The sequence below is a fragment of the Vulpes lagopus genome, chromosome 9, assembly GCF_018345385.1.
Source record: "Vulpes lagopus strain Blue_001 chromosome 9, ASM1834538v1, whole genome shotgun sequence".
Taxonomy (NCBI): Eukaryota; Metazoa; Chordata; class Mammalia; order Carnivora; family Canidae; genus Vulpes; species Vulpes lagopus.
Window position 1 is genome coordinate 77755211 of NC_054832.1, and position 18100 is coordinate 77773310.

Below are 18100 nucleotides of genomic sequence, written 5' to 3' on the forward strand. Positions count from 1 at the left end.
CAAGTTTCTTCGTGTTTTGAAGAAACTCAAAGTTTTCAAGAGTTAAACCTTGATGAAAAATTCAATGGAACAAACTCGAGCCCCTGTAATTTTAAAATCTGCTTAAATTCTCCTCAGTTATATTGTTATTTTTTTCTATCCTATTTAAACAAACTATGCCAGTTAAGATGACATCAGGTTAGGTTACATCTGACCGTACGGTCTTGGGAAATTTACGGATGGTTTTCTGAATGATTTTAAAATGTATCCTTTCATTGAATTTAATGATATGTGTTTACTACATTTACAAATAAACTTGTTTATCTAACTAAAACAACATTTTTTTTTTTCTCACAGTTCTGGAGGCTGCAACTCTGAAAGAGTGCCAACATGGCCCAGTTTTGTGAGAGCTCTCTTCTTGGGTGCAGACAGCTGATTTCTTGTTGTTTTTGCCACAAGGTGGTGAGAAAACTAGCTGGCTCTCTGGAACCTCTTCTTCTAAGGGCACTAATTCCCTAAGAAGGGTACTAATCCCATTCACGAGGGCTCCACTGCATGATCTAATTACCTCCTAAATGGCCTCCTTCTCAATACCCTTACAGTAGGATTAAAGCTTCGACATATAAATTTTGGGGAAGCAAAATTCAGTCCACTGTACAACATAACTAAATTGTACTTCAGTGTGAAGTGCAATTTCCACCTATTAGTACTTAACTTGACTGGGGCTCTTTTGTCCTTTAAAATAGGCATGTCATCCAAGAAATTATTTCTTACATTTAAATAATGGTAGTGAAGATAATAATTTACAGTGCTATATTACTTACCATATTTCAGAATAACATGCATATATTACAGCCTTGGGCTTTTACTACAAATTTCTAAAAGAGACTCAGGATCATTGTAAAGAATGAGAAAAACAGTCCATAAAGAAAAATCGTCCCACAAAGGGGGATTCTGAGAAACAAAATATGTGATCTTAATTTTCATTCAGAGTTTTTTCCACTTTACCTATTATGTAAAGGTACCCCCTCCAAAAAAATCTCTCAGTGTAGCATTGCTCTACAATCTTTTCTGATTACTAAGGGGCAATAAACAGTGCATAACAGTAGTAACTTGCATCACTATTATCTTATTGTATTGTCTTTTCACATAGTACTACTATGGATATATAAAATTCACTGTAGTGCTATAAGCACAAAAGCACCTCAAGTCACTGAAGCTAAAATCCTGGGTTTCAACCAGGGATCCTATACCTCCCACATTTCTTTTTTTTTTTTTTATTTTTTTAATTTTTATTTATTTATGATAGTCACAGAGAGAGAGAGAGAGAGAGGCAGAGACACAGGCAGAGGGAGAAGCAGGCTCCATGCATCGGGAGCCCAATGTGGGATTTGATCCCGGGTCTCCAGGATCGGGCCCTGGGCCAAAGGCAGGTGCCAAACCGCTGCGCCACCCAGGAATCCCACCTCCCACATTTCTATCTGAATTCTCACAAAGTTCTATGCATCATTGTTCTACATTATTCTAACTTGTTTTTAACTTCTTATTCTAACTGCGAATGAATTATTTGGGGCCTTAAGAATTGTTGCCTCAGTTGCTGGAACATCCCTCTGATTGGTCACTTACAATAATCCTCAAATTTTTCAAATTCATCTTCAAGGCTTTTACCAAAAATACCTTTCTAAAATGGCTTTTAATCATATTTCTTTGGGAGTGCCCAGGTGGCTCAGTCAGTCTGCCTTTGGCTCAGGTCATCGTCCCAGGGTCCTGGGATCCAGCCCCTAAGATCAAGCCTCCCCTAGACCAGGGAGCCTACTTCCCCCTCCCCCTCTTAGCACACCCTTCATCGTGCTTGTTCTCTCTCTCTCTCTCTCTCTCTCTCTCTCTCTCGTGCTTTTTCTCTCTCAAATAATTAATTTAAAAAATCATGTCTCTTTGTTAGATGGTTCTTCATCTTCATGTTAAAACCCAAACTCCAGTGGCACCCGGGCGGCTCAGTTGGTTAAGTGTCCCACTCTTGATTTTAACTCAGGTCATGATCTCAGGGTCGTGAGATAGAGCCCTGCATCAGGCTGCTGGGCATGGAGCCTGCTTGAGATTTTCTCACTCCCTCTGCCTCTCCAACATCGCATGGGCACGTGTTCTCTCTCTCTCTCTCTCTCTCTCTCTCTCTCTCTCTCTCTTTCTCTCTCAAAATGAAACAAAACAAAACAAAACAAAACCCTCCGGAATCCAGCATGGAACATAGGCTTTCTATAATTTGGTCACAATTACTCTACAATTTTTAAAATCTTCACTGCAGATGTGCTGAACATTTTGTAGGTCCTTAAAGAAGACTACATGCTTTCACATCATGGTGTCCTCCTGCATGATACTTTCTCCAGGGGTTAATAATCAACTTAACTCATACCTTTTCCATATTCAAAAGACAAGCCTTTCCATCGCTTCTGAGCAACTTCTCTGATCTTCAAGGGTAAGTCTCTCTATAAAACTTCTATTAAAAAAAACAAACAAACAAAAACAACTCAGGCAGGACTGAGGCCCAGTCCTATCGTGATGTCAAGTCCATGTGGAATTTTAGTTTTCACTTCAGTCAGCCTTATGAAACTATTCAAGGGTGAAATAGTTTCGTTTGTATCAGATACTGGTGGCCAGATTCTTAGCACTTTGCTATTTAAAATGTGGTCTACATGATGCATTTGTTCGGTAGGAGAGATGACTGCACAACTCTGTGAGCATGCTATAACTTACTAATTGTACACAATACCTCAAGAAATAAGAAAAGTATCAAATAAAAACCCTAGCCTTACACCTAAAGGAGCTAGAAAAAGAACAACTAACATAGCCTAAAGCCAGCAGATGGAAGGAAATAATAAAAATTGAGCAGAATTGGGACACCTGAGTGACTCAGTGGTTAAGTGCCTGCCTTTGGCTCAGGGCATGATCCTGAATTCCCAGGTTTGAGTCCCACATTGGGCTCCTTGCATGGAGCCTGCTTCTCCCTCTGCCTGTGTCTCTGCTTCTCTCCTTCTGTGTCTATTATAAATAAATAAATAAATAAATAAATAAATAAAATATTTTAAAAAATAGAGCAGAATTAAATGATACAGAAGCTTTAAAAAGAGAACAGATTAATAAAACTCAGAGTTGGTTCTTTGAAAAAATTAATAAAATGGATAAACCTGTAGCCAGACTTATCAAAAGGAAAAGAAAAAGGAGCCAAATAAATAAAATCACGAATTAGAGAGGAGAAAACAAACAAACAACAACAACAACAAAGAAAACAACACCACAGAAATATAAACAATTATAGGAGAATATTATGAAAAACTACATGCCAACAAATTGGTAAACCTGGAAGGAATTGATAAATTCCTAGAAACATATTAACTACCAAAACTGAAAAAGGAAGAAACTGAAAACTTGAACAGATCCATGACCAGCAAAGAAATTGAATCAGTAATCAAAAATCTCCCAACAAACAAAATTCCAGGGCCAAATGGCTTCATAGGTAAATTCTACTGAACACTTAAAGAAGAGTTAATATCTATTCTTCTCAAACTGTTCCAAAAAAGAGAAAAGGAGGGAAAACTTGCAAATTCATTCTATGAGGCCAGAATTACCCTGATACCAAAACCAGATAGACACCACTAAAAAAGAGAACTACAGGCCAATATTCCTGATAAACGTAGATGCCAAAATTCTCAGTAAAATACGAGCAAACCAAATCCAACAGTACATAAAAAAAATCATTCACCATAATCAAGGGAGATTTATTCCTGGTTGTAAGGGTGGTTTGATATTTAGAAATTAATCAATATGATATATTATACTAATAAAAGAAAGGATAAGAACCATATGGTCATTTCAATAGATGCAGAAAAGGCATTTGACAACGTACAACATCCATTCACGATAAAATCCCTCAGTCAAGTAGGTTTAGAGGGAACATGCATCAGCATAATAAAGGCCATATATGAAAAACCCACAGCTAATGTCATCCAAAAAGGGACAAAACTCTATGGTTAGGAGCAAGATAGGGATATTCATTCTTACCATTTTTATTCACTTTTATTCAAGTCCTAGGCACAACAACCAGACAACAAAAAGAAATAAAGGCATCCCAATCAAGCAGGAAGAAGTGAAATTTTCACTATTTGCAGATGACATGATTCTATATATAGAAAACTCTAACAACTCCACCAAAAGACGGCTAGAACTGAGAGGCAAATTCAGTAAAGACACAGGGTACACAATCAACATACAGAAATCTGTAGTATTTCTATACACCAAAAAAGAAGCAGCAGGAAGAGAAATTAAGAAATCAATTGCATTTACAATTGAACCCAAAATAATAAGATACCTAGGAATAAACCTAACCAAAGGGATGAAAAGCCTCTACTCTGAAAACTATAAAATGCTGATGAGAGAAACTGAAGGTGGCACAAAGAAATGGAAAAAATTTCCAAGCTCATGGAATTGGAAGAACAAATATTGTTAAAATGTTTATACCACCTGAAGCGATCTCTATATTTAATATAATCCCTATCAAAATATCACCCGCATGTTTCACAAAACTTGAAAAAACAATCCTAAATTTGTATTGAACCGCAAAAGACCCCAATTAGCCAAAGCAATCTTGAAAAAGAACAGCAAAGCTGGAGTCTCTGCACTTCAAATTATATCACAAAGCTCTAGTTATCAAAATAGCATGGTACTGGCACAAAAACAGACACATAGATCAAGAGACCAGGATACCCCAGAAACAAACCCATGACTATATAGTCAAGTAATATTGGAGAAAGGAGACAAGAATATGCAATGGAAAAAAAGACAGTGTCTTCAGCAAATGGTGTTGGAAAACTAGATGGCAAAAGAATGAAACTGGACCATTTCCTTACACCATATTTAAAAATTAATTCAAAATGGATTAAAGACCTAAATGTGAGACCTGAAACCATAAAAATCCTAGAACAGAACACAGGCAGTAACTTCCTTGACAATGGCCATATTAACTTCTTTCTAGATATGTCTTCTGAGGCAAGGGAAACAAAAGAAAAAATAAGCTATTAGAACTTCATCAAAATAAAAATCTTCTGCATAGTTAAGGAAACAACAAAATAAAAAAACAACCTATCATTCGAATGAGAGAAGATATTTGCAAATGAAAATACCTGAAAAAAGGTTAGTATCCAGGGGCACGTTGGTGGCTCAGTGGTTGAGCATCCTCCTTTGGCTCAGGTCATGATCCCAGAGTCCTGGGATCGAGTTCTGTATCAGAGTCCCTGCAGGGAGCCTGCTTCTCATTCTGCCTGTGTCTCTGCCTCTCTCTCCGTGTCTCTCATGAATAAATAAATGAAATATTTTTAAAAAGAAAGGTTTCTCCGTTCAAAAAGTTATTATCCAAAATATATAAAGAACTTATAAAGCTCAATACCCAAAAAAACAAATAATCCAATTAACAAATGGGCAGAAGAGATGAACCAACATTTTTCTAAAGAAGATATACAAATGGCCAACAGATATGTGAAAAGATGCTCAACATCACTGATCATCAGGTTAATACAAATCAAAACCACAATGAGGTGTCACTTCACACCTGTCAGAATGAGTAAAATCAACTACACACACACACACACAAAAAAACAAGTATTTCCAAGGATGTGGAAAAAGGGGAACCTCTTGCCCTGTTGGTGGGAACACAAACTGGTGCAGCCATCCTGGAAAACAGGATAGAGGTTCCTCAAAACGTTGAAAACAGAACTGCCATACCACCCAGCAATTGTACTAGTCTCTATTTACCCAAAGAATACAAAAATATGAATTCAAAGGGAAATATGAACTCCAATGTTTATAGCAGCACTATCAACAGTAGCCAAATGATGGAAAGAGGTGTCCGCTGACTAATGAATGGATATAGAAGGTGTGTGTGTGTATCTATGTACACAATGGAATATTTTTCAGCTATAAAAGAATGAAATCCAGCCATTTGCAATGACATGGATGGAACTAGAGTGTCATGCTAAGTTAGAGAAAGTCAAATACCATACGATTTCACTCTTCTGTGGAATTTAGGAAACAAATCAAATGAGCAAAGGGGGAAAAAAAGAGAGGGAGAGGCAAGCCAAGAAGCAGATTCTTAACTATAGAGAACAAACTGATGGTTACCAGGGGGAGGTGTGTGGGGAGATAAGTTAAACAGGGGATGGGGATTGGGGGGTGCATTTGATGTGATGAGTGTGGGTGTTGTATGGAAGTACTGAATCACTATATTGTACACCTGAAACTAATATTACACTGCATGTTAACTGACTTGAATTTAATAAAAACTTAATAAAAAACCCTTAACTTCAAAATACTTTATTACTAAAAAATGGTGACCATCATCTGAGCTTTCACTGAGTCATAACCACTGATCACCATAACAAATATAGTATTAATGAAAAAACTTACAATATGTGAGTTACCAAACTGAGCTAATGCTGTTGGGGAAAGGCCAATAGATTTGCTGGACATAGCGTTGCCATAAACCGCCAATTTGTAAAAAAACAGAATATATGCAAAGCACAAGTGAAGCATAATAAAAGTTGGTATACACACACGTACACACCCTCATAAAGCCATAATCATCACGAATGTATGTTCCCCAGCTGGGATCGATGATGTGCCTAATTATCTATATACAGACGATTGTTCCTATACTTTGATATTAAGAATTCACCTTTAATTGTATCCACTGGTGCATTTCCACTAATCACGTCCTTTTCCTTTTGTGATAAATTCCTGTACCATAAATAATTACACTTTTATTGTATTTCAATTACTCTTTCTCCTAATATAGCAAGATATCATTAAGATTGCTCTCTTTTTTTGGCTTGGTATTTCTAGAATCTAGCACAGTGACATCCTATTACACACATGTTGTCAAATAATAAAATTATTCGTCAAGTATCATGATTGCATTAGTTCTGGTCCTTTGAGAAGCAAATGCCCAGAGTGAGAATTAAGTACACAATTATTTTGAGCATGAAATGTCTGTGAAAGGAAATGAAAATGGTTCCAGGAGGTCTGGCTCATCAGACCATGATACCAGGCTGTCTCTGGGTAAAGAGGAAAGGTGAGGCAAGGTAGACATCTCCTAAACTGCCTAGGAGGCTCAGGAAACTTCTGCCAGGCTACTAGGTGTCTGCAGTCAAGTCAGCGATCAGAGGACTCCCACTGCTTCCTCTTATCCTTACCACAGTCAATCAGCATCTGAGAGGAGCCCAGAAAACAGCCATGATGAGCACTGGGTGTTATTCCGCATGTTGGTAAAATGAACACCAATAAAAATTAATTTATTAAAAAAAAAAAAAAAGAAAAGAAAACAGCCGTGGAGCGAACCCAGAGACAGAATTTACACCAGAGCAGAGGGGGCTCTGTATCAATTACGTTCCCTAAAGTCACCAGTCTGGGGGGCACTTGCACTGCTACCACAGTGGTTTTCATAAACCCACCAACGTTTACTTATCGAGGTGGCTCCACAGCGTGTTCACGGATTCCGATAAGCACCTCATTTAGCTGTTTGTATCCGTTTCATTTGACACTGACACCTCATCACTCATGAAGTGTCTTCTTTGTCTCTGAGTAAGGGACAGAGGATTCAAATAGGTGGACACGTCTCTGCCATTAGAGAGCTGAAGGTCATGAAACAACAAATGTACTCAAATAGTTTATTGACTATGATTTTGTTACAGGTCACAAGAAGGAAAAAGTGCTTTATGATACTTTCCATACGGTAGGAAAAGGGATAGAGTTTTATATGTAGACTGGGAGTTCCTATGTGACAAGTGTTGTTTTGTCATTGGCGTTGGTCTCTTGGCTGAGTTCCTGTCATGCTGCATGTTTCAGTCAAACTGAATTTTAATTAAACTGTTTTAATTAAAATGGTGCTCAAGCTTCCAGAGACCATTAAGTAACAGATAAATTTTAAAATTAAAAAAGAGACAGTGGGTAGCCCTGGTGGCCCAGTGGTGTAGCGCCGCCTTCAGCCGGGGTGTGATCCTGCGGGCCCTGGATTGAGTCCCACATTCTGGCTCCCTGCATGGAGCCTGCTTCTCCCTCTGCCTGTCTCTCTCTCTCTTTCTCTCTCTCTCTCTCTGTGTCTCTCATGAATAAATAAAGTCTTTAAAAAAATAAAAAAAATAAAAAAGAGACAGTTATCTGTTTGTTATCCTCCCAGCAGATTACCTATAGCTTGATTTCCTGACAACCAATCTTCAGGGATCCCCTCAGCCATAAATATCACCGTAAGTAAAACATACTTAAGAAGAAAAAGATATAATTTATTTTTCCTTGAAATGCAAATTATGAAAGAAATATGTATTATAGACTTTTTGATTTTCCATGACACTGTTCTCATCCATTTTTATGAGAACAAAAAATGTATTTAAAAAATATATTATCTGGTTCATGAACATTTACATGAGTGTCTCCCATCTTTTTATTACCTTTGGGCATTTTTAATATACTCACCTCTTTTAAATAAAGCCCTCAAAAGCATAATTTTGAATTTGGCCTTAACTCTAGTAGAGATGAATGGTATCCTTCTTTCATTTGTTTTTTTTTTTCAGCATTGAACATATTTCATTTATTCATACGCTCTTTTAGTCACTATACTCTTGAGATTCTAATCCATGGAATGTGTACAGACATATAATGTGTCTTCCTAGTAGTTATTATTTTCTGCCCAGTATACATATCCTGCTTTTCTTGCAACACACACTCCTTTGTTACTCTTATTCAGTACAATCTGAACATGTGTCCCTAAGAATAATTATGTTATTATAATGTAAATGAAAGATGAGTCGCAGTACCGAATTTGCTCATCACCTTCACCTGTCCATGCTAATAAAAAAAAGGGGTTAATTTTGACCCAAACTGATATTTTCAGAGTGAATCTCTAGGACTTGTGGGAGATGCCCTGAATCTAAGCTTCCCCAAATCTACTGCTCTTTGGTTTGTGAAATTGTAAGGCTTAAGCCATCTGCCATGATGGAAGAGCCTATTTCATATAAGAAATGACCCAGAAAGAGAGAGGATAAGAGATGGAGAAAGGTACTGGATCCCAGTGATATCTTGTGAGACCCTCGTTTAAGATGCACCTAAATCCAGCTCCATCCTTATGTCTCCAGTTACAGGTTACAAGCCAATCAATTCCTTTTCTGCTTGAGCATTTCAGGTAGACTTTTATAACTCGCAACTGAAACAAAGTGAGTAATATGCAAAATGAATTAACTTAAAAACCCGACTCAAACACTTCACAATATTTAAAGAGAAACAGGGCCTTCACTACAGGAAATCAATGTAACGATGCCATAATAAACATTCTTCGACGTTGTCTGCTAAGCAGCACAGGGGAGCAAGTAGTAGACACCTTCTGGCAGACCGAGAATACTTCCCAAAGGAAGTGGCATTTGTGTTGGCTTTTAAAGTGTAAGAATTCCGTCAAGTGTAAAACTGAGCAAGGATCTCTAGGTAGTGGAAAGTCATCGTGCTAACTTTAGAGTAAATATGACACTGTTCGACTCCTTTATTTCACAGGTTGGAAGAAACCGATGTCCTGAGTGATTGTGATGATTTAAACATATTTCTAGGATGACTTGGCTAAGTCTAAATTTGTTATCAATCACCATTCACTAGTCATGCAAAGAAAGAATAACAGACCATTGTCGATGTTTATCCAATTGTTGACACTGGTTTGCTGTTTTAGTTTTTATTTATTAGCCAAAGAAGCATCATTGCCATGGAACAGTATCATATGATCCATACAATACCATGGAATTTCTGTCTTCTAAAATACCTTCTAAGATTTTTGAAAGTCTAATAGGACATTCCATGGTTAGATGTTGGCTAATTTGGATTTAAGTTACATAATAAATATTATTCACACATATTTTGCAATAGGGAAGATTGTCCAGTTCATAGTTTGTTCACTGAATTAAGTAGAATACTTCCATAGACTAAATTATGGTTCAATTATGTAATAACATCCTTTCACATGAAAATACCTAATATGGGATCCCTGGGTGGCGCAGCGGTTTGGCGCCTGCCTTTGGCCCAGGGCGCGATCCTGGAGACCCGGGATCGAATCCCACGTCAGGCTCCCGGTGCATGGAGCCTGCTTCTCCCTCTGCCTGTGTCTCTGCCTCTCTCCCTCTCTCTCTGTGTGACTATCATAAATAAAGAAAAATTAAAAAAATACATATTAAAAAAAAAAAAAAAAGAAAATACCTAATATATGTTAGAAGCAAAAAGGAAATAGAAGGAAAGTTAAGTAAGAGAACACAGGATTTTTAATACTATTTGATATCATGTAATGATGTCTGAAATTGTTGAAGTAAGGCATTTCTACATGACATAGTAAAATAAAATATATTACTAAAAATTTCAGACCCCCTAAAACTGTGCAAACTCTCATTTGAGATATCAAAACTCAGGGATATTGGAACGGCAGTCTTGTCATTATTGAAGACAAATTTGACCCTCTGAGAGGAAAGCAGAATCTGCAGGAGATCACAACTGAGAGATCTATTATATCAACAAAAGAATAACCTGAAAATGAGTCAGGCATTCCTGAGGATTTCTAAAACATGTCTTGCTCACAAAAGCTCCATAAAAGAGGCCCATTGAAAAAAAATAGACATGACAATCTCTCACTTATTTCATAAAAACTATCTGGAACATAACAGTGTAATACCACAAGCCAAAAAAATGCTTAATCCTGACAAAACCTTGAAGTGCCTTCCTTGGTGGAACAATAAAAGAGCAATGGGGGGATCCCTGGGTGGCGCAGCGGTTTGGTGCCTGCCTTTGGCCCAGGGCCTGATCCTGGAGACCCGGGATCGAATCCCACGTCGGGCTCCCGGTGCATGGAGCCTGCTTCTCCCTCTGCCTGTGTCTCTGCCTCTCTCTCTCTCTCTCTGTGACTATCATAAATAAATAAAAATTAAAATAATAATAATAATAATAATAATAATAATAATAATAATATATCCTGTTGTTGGATTAGCCCCTTTATCATTGTGCAATGCTCATCTTTGTTTCTAATTATAGTCTTTGCTTTATTTTATTATTTTATTTTTTTAAAGATTTTTATTTATTTATTCATGAAAGACACAGAGAGAGAAAGGCAGAGGGAGAAGCAGGCTCCATGCAGGGAGCCCGATATGGGACTCAATCCTGGGACTCTGGGACTGCCTTGAGCCAAAGGCAGAAGCTCAACCACTGAGCCACCAGGCTTCCTCAGTCATTGTTTAAAAAGCCTATTTTGTCTGATAGAAGTAGAGTTGCTCCAACTTTCTTATGGATTCTATATGCATTGACTCTCTTTTTCCATCTCTTCATTTCAGCCTGTGTGTTTCCTTACTCTAAACGGAGTGTTTTGTAGGCAACATATAGGTGGGTCTATAGGTGGGTCTTTTGTTATAAATCCATTTAGCTATTCTACACCTTTTGATTGGAATATTTAGTCCATTTGCCTTTAAAACAATTATTGATAAGTATGTACTTATTACCACTTTATTAATTATTTATTGGCTGGTTTTGTAGTTCCTCTCTGTTCCTTTCTCCTTCTCTTACTCTCTTCCTTTGTGATTTGATGACTTTTTTAGTGGTTTACTTATAGTCCTTTATCTTTATATTTGTGTATTTACTATAGCTTTTTGTTTTCTGGTTACCATGAGGCTTACAAATAATGACTTATAACAGGCTACTCTAAGTTGATAACAACTTAAGTTTGATCACAATCTAAAGCTCAACAAGTATACTCTTTCCTCCACCTCCAATGTTTTGTTTTTGATCTCGCATTTTACATCTTTTTATATGTGCATCTTAATTATTATTGCAATTAGTGTAATCATAGTTTTTTACTACTTTTGTCTCTTAACCTTCATACTAGTTTTATAAGTGATTAATGTACTATCTTTGTGATATATTTACCTTTGCAAGGATATTTTCTTTCATAAATTTTCTTGTTACTGATTACTGCCCTTTGTTTTTAGCCTTAAGAACTCTTTTTCTGGGCAGCCTTGGTGGCTCAGTGGTTTACCGCCGCTTTCGGCCCAAGGCATGATCCTGGAGACCGCAGAGCCAATCCCGCATCAGGCTCCCTGCATGGAGCCTGCTTCTCCCCCTGCCTGTGTCTCTGCCTCTCTCTCTGCGTGTCTCTCATGAATAAATACATAAATAAATCTTAAAAAAAAAAGAACTTTTTTTTTTTCTGATAAGCCTGGTTTAGCGGTAATGAATTCCATTAGCTTTTGCCTTTCTGGAAAACTTCATCCCTCCTTTTATTCTGAATAATAACTTTGCCAAGAAGAGCATTCTTGGTTGGAAGTTTATTTCTTTCATCACTGAATCTACGGATATTCTTTTGTTCTGCAAAGTTTGTGATGAAAAATCTGCTGATAGTCTTATGGGGCCTCCTCTGTATATAACAGGTTTTTCTTTTTTTTTTTTTTTTCTTGCTGCTTTTAATATTTTCTCCTTGTCTTTATCTTATGACATTTTAATTATAACCTGTCTTGGTGTGGTCCCTTTGGGCTCATCTTATTTGAAATTCTCTGAGCTTCTTAGGTCCAGATGTCTGTTTCCTTCCCCAGGAAGGAAAGGGAGATTTTCAGACAATATTTCTTCAAACTTGACTTCTGCCCCTTTCTCTCTCTCTTCTCCTTCTGGGACCTTAACAATGTGCATGTTGGTCTGCTTGACATTGTTCCACAAGCCCCTGAAACTATCTTCTTTTTTCTTCATTCTTTTTTTTCTTTTTGCTGCTCTTTGGGTGAGTTCCACCACATGGCCTTCAGCTGATTCCTCTGCTTCAACTAGACTGCTGTATTTTTTTAGTTCAATTATTTTATTACTCAGGTCTGTGACTTCTTTCTTATCTTTTCCATCTCTTTGTTGAAGTTCTCAATATGTCCATCCGTTCATCTCCTGAATCCAGTAAGCATCTTCATCAGCTAAGTTACTTATTTCTATTTTACTAAGTTTTTTTTTTTTTTTCCCTGAGGCTTTTATCTTTTTCTTTCATGGAATGCATTCCTTTGTTTCCTCATTTGCTTGGCTCTCTGTGTTGTTTTCTATAGGGCAGATTAAAGAACAAAAACAAAAACAAAGAAAACAACCACTTCCGATCTTGAAGAAGAGGCCTCATGTAGGAGGAGCATCTTGTTCAGTACTGCCTCAGCTCTTAATTGTCACTTAGACTTTTGTGCTTGTCCAAGCAGCTTATTATCTTTTTACAGCTCCCAGGAGTTGAGGGTGTGCCTAGACCTGTTAGCGTCCATAAGGGAGAGCATCCTGGCTCCTAGACTGAGACTGAGACTGTTTGGAAGGCAGATTCTCAGGCAGAAGCTTTTAAAAGTATGCACATGTATCATATGGGGCCATAAATATAACCCTGGCCAGACAATAAATAGAACACTGGCCAGACAATCTAGCATTTTCCCCTAGGCAGCAGTCACAAAATCAGGGCTCCAGATAGTGTATACAGCTATTTTCTGGGTGATAACTGGCAAGCTGGAATAAGGCCAAGAAAGAGTACCAAGATGGTGTCTGCAGCTTACATTCCTTGAGATGTACACCCAACCTAAAGCCTGCCTGTCAATCTAAAGCTCCAAGACATATAAGGAGTATATAAGACATCAAAGAAAAATAGGGTGGTGGGGGGCATGCCTTAGTCCTCTATCTGTAGCACACTGTAGGCAAGTGCCACCTCTCTACATAGATTCAGGAGACCCAGGAACGTAAGGCCCCTGACCACCAAAGCCAGGCAATCAAGGCAAACAATTACAACCCTGCCTCTCGGGAGCAGCTATGATTACTAGCTAATAGGCCTCCTTCACACAAAGACAGAACTCCTGGGCCTATTGCCTCTTTCTATGCCCTAGCAGTAGTAGCTTTTTAAGAACCCTTTCTTCTTTGACTAGAGTTCTAAGGGATCCATAAACATAAGCCCCATTGGCTACCATAGTCACCTCTTGTACTAGGAATGCAAGCTTCCTTGGCCTCTAGAGCCAAGCTGTAAACAGGTGTACCCTGGGTAGCAGCAATAAAAGTGATGGCATCAGATATATGTAAAAGCTCTGTTCTTGGAGATACTGGTGCTCTGGACCTGGCAAGAGAGAGTGTAGATATGGTACCCAGGAGTCTCTGCCCCTGGAGAGTGTTCAGCAGGCTCCTAAATGTGTGTGTTAAGTTAGATGCCTGCCCTTAGCCTGACATTTCAATATAAGTAGGTGAGCCTCCTTCACTTTAAGTCTGAGCATGACTAACTTCCTCTGAGCTGGGAATACGGGCAGGTAAGTACAATTACAGAGGCCCTTTAAGAGCTACCGGTAATATCACTACAATCTTGTGATTCTCAGGATTTGAGCCTGTTGATTTTCAGTTAGAAGTTTAAAGGGCTCATCTCTCAAGTGCAGGTGCTAAAACTTGAGGTACCCAATGTAGGGTTCAAACCCTTGACTCCTCAGGGAGAAGCTCTAGGGTTTGAGTTTTCTACTACTTGTGGGTTTCCTCAACAAAGGTAGAATTTATGGCAAGATTGTGTTCCACCCCCTCCTGCAATCTTCAATGTGGTTTTCTTTCTATTTGCCTGATATGTAGCAGTCAGCCAGCCTTTACATTTTTTTTTAAAGAGGCAATTATCCCTTACATAGCTGAAGACTCAGTGTGCCCATGGAAAAAGGTGAGTTCACGATGTTATGTAGCCATCTTGAACCAGGACCTGCATAAATGTGTTCTGTAAGTTTTTCCAAATATCGTAAAGGTACAACCTGGATGAGAGCAATTTTGAAGTAAGTGAATGTGAAAAATTTTTGCTGTTCCCAGGTTTGGTACATGATTTAATGACCTAATCCAAGGAAGGAAATAGTTTATATTCCAGGCTCAGGAGTCAAGTTTGCTTTATATCCTCCTGACTTGAACAGGAGATATTTAGTGTAGACTGAAGCACAAATTATCTAATGTGACAATGAAAGCAACCTAAGAATGAATTAAGCCCAAAGAGGAATAGAGAAGAACAGGAAGAACCTAAGGATTTAATGATATTGAGGTGCTGATTTTATTGTGCATACATTTTTGTCTCTGGCCTTTGAATGCATTAGCTCTGGACTTCCTCAGAATGGAATCTAAATGGAAAAAGTCTTTGAGTTGTCCAACACTGCCTCTGCATTGCCTACAGGAGAGCTCAGAGCTTCTGGTACTCACTGTAAAATGTGGAAAGAAGAAAAAAAAGGGAAAAGGAGCTTAATTTTATGAATTGTTAAATTTCAAAAGGAGAGTCCAGACATAAGTACTGAGAAATAAACATGTTTTCCAGTGACCAATGGATTTTTCTATAAAGGATTAGTGCTGTAGATTGTGGGATTATTGATTATTTCCCTTGACTTGTATACATTTTCTGTATTTTCTTAATATTCTAAACTGTGTATAGTTTTCACAATGGAAGACAAGTTATTTTTAAAAATGAACAAAAGACAGGTTTTCTAATTCCCTTCATGATTACTTTATAATAGGGACATTTAGGATCAAAGAAAATGCTGCATGATCATTTCTTACTATTACATTAATTTGAGATTGTACTTTTACTGATACATATAAAAGTTATAAACATGCTCATATTTAGTCATAATTACAAACATCTTAATTTTAATTATGAACAGATTTATAATTAGTAATTTTAAGCATTAAGCCATAATAGTTTACTCTCACTTCAGTAACAAAATAATTAAAGAAAAGATCCACGAATAACTTACACAAAGTCATATAAATTTTGGTCATTTAGATTTTGTCCAAAACAAAAATGTAATATATTTAAAATTTTGTACCAGTTCACAATATTTAGCATAGTATTTTCTCCAAATGAGCCATCCTCTATTAGGGGTGGGGGTGTCTTTAAGAGGTGGGTATGTTTATTCAATATGAAATGAATATGAATACAATATCATGAGTTTGCACATAAAATTGGCACTTAAAGTTTAAAGAAGCCCTAAATAAAAGTTACATCAATATATTAAGTATGACCAATGAAGTATTAATTTACACACTATAGGTTTTTCTAGTAATTATAGATTAAGGAAACCATGTGACATTATTTGCAGAACCAAAGATTCATAATTTTGAATAATCAGACACTGCAAAACTACTAACTGGGTATTCAAGTCAGGAAGCCTGATGCATTAAACCCATGAAAAGCACAAGCAAACATAGTTCCATCATTCTGACAGTCCATTTTTCCCAATAAGCAGGAATATATCATGACGCAGATTCAGATTTGTGTTAGGACAACATTGAACTAGTAACACACGAATTGAATGAGCGCTTGACGTAGTTGTTTAATCTTACAGCTTATGTGCATCATACACTATCTCTGAGGAATAGAACTCTGATAGGGAAAGAATATGTTGCTTTATATAAAACACACAAATTTAAGTCTTAAAATTGTACGTTAGTAATGAAGTTAGCCCAGGTGTCCAAATGCCTAATTCCTCCTATATTATAAACCATTTCTCTCACTGAAAGGCTTTGATTATTTTTGCTGTGTTTGGTTATTTGCAAGCACCGCAGGATAAACTGTGTGTACAAAATGGACTTCAACTCTTGAAAAGAAAAAAAAAAGATGTCTAAGTACACTTAGCACTTTGTATGAGCATTTATATGAAAATGCTATTCTGACCTCTGTCATGAAAAGACACATCTGGGGATCCCTGGGTGGCGCAGCGGTTTGGCGCCTGCCTTTGGCCCAGGGCGCGATCCTGGAGCCCAGAGATCAAATCCCACGTTGGGCTCCAGATGCATGGAGCCTGCTTCTTCCTCTGCCTATGTCTCTGCCTCTCTCTCTCTCTCTCTCTCTCTCTGACTATCATAAATAAATAAAAAATTTAAAAAAAAGAAAAAAAGACACATCTGTCTCTCAAAAGTCAACTAAAGAACTGGCCAAATCAAAATCAGCTATTTTAAAGCTCTGATTTTGACCAAAGCCATATAACTAACTGGGAAGTATTTGTTCATGAAGACTACTTAACTTAAGCTAAGAACAGTGAAAAGTTGTGCTCAAGAGATTGTGGCTGTTTTGCCAAAGGCTGTCCCAGAAGTCCCTTGGTTCTGTTGGCACAGTAGCTAAAACAGGATGGAACAGGCTATGAAAAGTGCCTTCACATCACTTGGGAAAACTCACTTGATTTGGATGGAGCATTGTTAGTTAAATTGGCAATCCTGTTGGCAACTAAAGAACGGCCAGTGGCTCCATCAGCCAGAGATCCAGGTCATATTTGGGACAAACAACAGACTAGAGGCGTAGCATGGGGTTTAATAGTGTGCTTTAGAGATAGCCATTAGGATCTAGGGACTTTATAAGCTGTCAACATATTCCTGATGGATGGGAGTCCGTGTGCATGCACAGCAGAGATGGGGATGTTAACACCCCAGGCACCCCTGGCAAAAGGCCTCTGAACGTTGTGCACAGGTGACATGAACAAGTCCATCAGAAGTAACAGCTAGGGATGCTTTAAGATGACCTGGCATAAAACTCTCTCCAAAACACACATAGATCTGAAACAAGGATTAGAAAGTTGACTAGTTGCAGGTCTTTTGAGTTTATCCTTTACTTAAGATGAATCTGAAACTATTCAAACAGCAGTTTGGAATAACAGGAATTCAGACTTAAAAATAAAACAACACAAATTGGAGTAGAGAAATAACCAGGCATACACTATAGGCAAGGGAGGCTTCATAAATATACCCATAAACAAACAAAATGTTTGTTACAAAACAAACAAAATGACAACAATTTTTAGTGAAAAAAGTCAGAATTCAGAGTTGCTCCAGTAAATTACCAAAATACTCATTATTACGCCAAAAAATTAAACATAAATAAAAAAAGAAAAAGGACGAATACGTGGAAGAAAAAAAAGTCTGCATATATTTCTTCTAATTGTGGAATGTGGAATTCAGCCAAAACATCAAGGCAGCTTTTATAAATATATTCAGAACTGTAGGAAATAATATCTAAGAATTAAAGCAGAACAACAATAGCTCTGCAAATAGTCTCAATAAACATATGATTTTTTAAAAATCA

The 18100-nt window shown here is 37.5% G+C and overlaps 1 protein-coding gene across 4 annotated transcripts in view; it reads right to left on the reverse strand.

Moving 5' to 3' along the window:
* SNTG1 (syntrophin gamma 1) overlaps nucleotides 1-18100 on the reverse strand; it is a 791929-nt gene that overhangs the window by 590369 nt on the left and 183460 nt on the right. The gene's annotated exons all lie outside the window — the stretch shown is intronic.